Source organism: Crotalus tigris, unplaced genomic scaffold, assembly GCF_016545835.1.
Source record: "Crotalus tigris isolate CLP2741 ecotype Arizona unplaced genomic scaffold, ASM1654583v1 scf7180000020347.5012614909:4044961, whole genome shotgun sequence".
Lineage (NCBI taxonomy): Eukaryota > Metazoa > Chordata > Lepidosauria > Squamata > Viperidae > Crotalus > Crotalus tigris.
In genome coordinates, this window is record NW_024097978.1 from 4,037,324 (window position 1) to 4,040,183 (window position 2,860).

A 2,860-nucleotide genomic window follows, 5' to 3' on the forward strand; every position below is an offset into this window, starting at 1 on the left:
TGACAAAATTAGTGGACCAGAGGAATGCTGTGGATATAATTTACTATTACTATTATCAAATTGGAAAACATTTGAATTCTGATCACATGATCCTGGGACTACTAGTAAGGTCGTAAGTGTGAAAAACCGTCATAAATCACTTTTTTCAGGGCTGTAACTTTCAACGGTCACTAAATGATCTGTTGTAAATTGAAGACTACCTGCAATATGTGTACTTGATCCTGCTTCCAATAGTTTTCCTCTACCTTCCATTGAAATTTCTCTAATCACTTCACAACTCTGAAGTCTATGCTTCAGAAAGACAGTCATGACGTTAACTACGTTTGTTCCTGTTTGGGGCATCATATCAAAGTTAGATATATTTATAAACTCAAAGAGGATACAAGGACAGCATTTAAAATATGAAAATAAATTGGAATCCTCCCATTGGAGGACGAAAAAAAAACTGTGTGAAACAATAGATGTTTCGGAAGTAAACCTGCAAACATGAAAAAAAATAAAAATTTGTTCTGTTTCCGTGAAGCATGTGGTTTAATATTTCACTATAACTGAAGTACAAGGTGTGAAGCTGGGTACTTTGAACCTGGGCTTTATTTTTTGTTTTTGTTTCTAGTTTATAATATTTGGAAATTGAAAAAAGAATATATGTGCTACTAGCAAGCTCGTTCCTGAAGAAAGAAGAAACGTCGCCATTTATTAGGGCAGCGAATGCTTCAAAATTTATTTAGAAGAGATTTAAGAACAGAGTCTCTCTCCTGGTCATTAAAAATCTCTAACTTTTTTCTCTTCGAGCCTGAAGTCACATTACCAGTAATGGTTGTCCTCAACGTAAGACTGAAATTGAGCCCTGAATTACAGTGGTAAGTTGCTGCAGTCACAAGTCGAGGCATCATGTGACTGGACCCAAATTTTCAACATTTTTAGAGTAGTTGTTAAGCAAATGCTGTAGTCGTTAAGCGAATGCTGAAGTCATTAAGTGTTCGCTGGGGCGCTGCAAACAGTTCTAAAGGTAATCAGTTGCCAAGAATCCAAAATGGGATCATGTGATCAGGGAGGTGGGGATATGCGGACACCATAATGATTAAAATAAGTCATAAGTAGTTCTGGGTCAGTTCTTCATAATTTCAAATGGTCATTAGGCAAGCAGTCATAAATCGAGGACTACCTATAACGATTAAATACTAGTATTTTATTAGGGAAAACCCTCAGAGCTGTTAGATCTGTAAGGGGAGAGGAGGGGCTGCCCTGGGCCTTCCTGAGCCAGGGCATGGGAGGAGGTGATGCACGTCTGGCCAGCCTTATTGGAGCCATGTCCCAGTCAAGCGGGGCATCCACTGGCACACGTCCAGCTTGGGAGGAGCTGAAAGGGGAGCGCGAGCCCTGCACATGATCAGAGCCTCCACAGCCCCGAGGGGAGAGTGCACTATGTCCCCTCCCCTTCCTGGAGACCCTGTGTGAGGAGCCCTTCCTTGGGCAGGGGGTTGGTCTAAAAGCCACACCCTAGGATTGTATGATTCCTTCTGTGCTTTGTGCCACAATGATGGTGCTTCTCTGTTGTTCCTGTTCCCACATGAAAGGAAGAGGCCAAAGGCCACCAAAGGAGTCAGCCACCGGGCCGCCCAGACACTGCTAAACCCAGGTGAGCTGCCCTCCTTGGGTAGGTTTAGAATGTGGCCCTTGTTTACCTAGTTGCCGAGGCAACGAGGTTGTCAGTTTCCCTGAAAAGCCACCAACCAGGGCCCAACTGCCCATTCTCCCTTCGTGCAGTGAAAGGACAAACAGCTGCTTGGGGTCATGGCTGTACGGAGGTTTTTTAGAGTAAGTGTGGCCGTCTCAGCTGCCAAGAAACTGGCAGTAGTAGGGGAGAAAGTCATGCTTCGCAACTCTTCCGACTGGCTCATCTCTATTTCTCTTTTCTTCACAGAACATCTGGAAAAGATGTTCGGCGCTCTTCTGCTGCAGGAAGAGCGACGTAGAGGACCTTCCTGTGCCTCCTGACAGGTACCACCCCCTTCTCCGCAAACCCTGGGCATGGTGGGGCACCACTGATGGACTGCAGGGTCTCTCACAGCCTCTCCCCAAGATGGCTTTCTCTCGGCAAGCGGCTTGCAGAGGCCAAAAGATGGGAAGGCTGACTGGCTGGCTGGTCTTAGAAAGGAGAGGCAGAGCTAGATGGATATTTTTTGACATGTCATCTTTTTCTTTCGGTCAGAACTGACGAGGCACATGAACAGGCGGACCAGAAGGGAGAATGGTGGACACAGATGCGTGTGTCCGATGGACGCAGGCCTTCCTCCCAAGGGGTAAGGATGCTTCTGCGACATGGCCAGTCAGGGCTCATCCCTCATAACCGGATGGGGAAAGGGAGGAATTCTCACTTGGGGGAACCTGGCCAGCCTAGCAAAAGCAAGAGGAGCCTTTTGGATTCATGGAAAGTTCTTGATGGCTTCCTATCAGCCAAATCTTCCATGATCTGCTTTGTCTTTCCCTGTTGAATGCAGTCTTTCCCTCCTGGGGAAGATAAACGTTCCACAACATGCAGGGGACTTTTAATTTATACTTTCAATTGTTACTTGCAGGGTTTGATGGGTGTTCGTGCCATCGCCCGGAGCCCCAGGAAGGAAGAGGTGATGCCAGTTCTCATTTCTGTGAGGTAGGTGTTCGCAGATTAAGTATTCTGAACCCCCCTAAAAGGCAGCCGCAGTAAAGCCCTAAAGAGAAGGGCTAGAAGAAACCTTTGCAGAGGCAGGGGGGGCATCGCATGGCTAGTTTTGATCTTTGGCCCTTCATTCTCTCCCTAGAAATGAGAAGATAGCGAAGTGGAGGCCGCGGCTCTCAACCATCTGGGAGACCTGCACTG

The 2,860-nt window shown here is 46.5% G+C and overlaps 1 long non-coding RNA gene across 2 annotated transcripts; it reads left to right on the top strand.

Moving 5' to 3' along the window:
• The first annotated feature begins 574 nt into the window (after nt 1-574).
• LOC120318689 lies at nt 575-2,266 on the top strand. 2 transcript variants are annotated; one of them, XR_005559563.1, is made up of 4 exons: nt 575-860; nt 1,578-1,639; nt 1,925-2,001; nt 2,213-2,266. It is a non-coding gene; the product is annotated as an uncharacterized LOC120318689 (long non-coding RNA). The 2 variants fall into 2 exon arrangements; XR_005559564.1 differs by having other exon boundaries at nt 575-1,818; nt 2,213-2,256.
• Nucleotides 2,267-2,860: the final 594 nt, after the last annotated feature.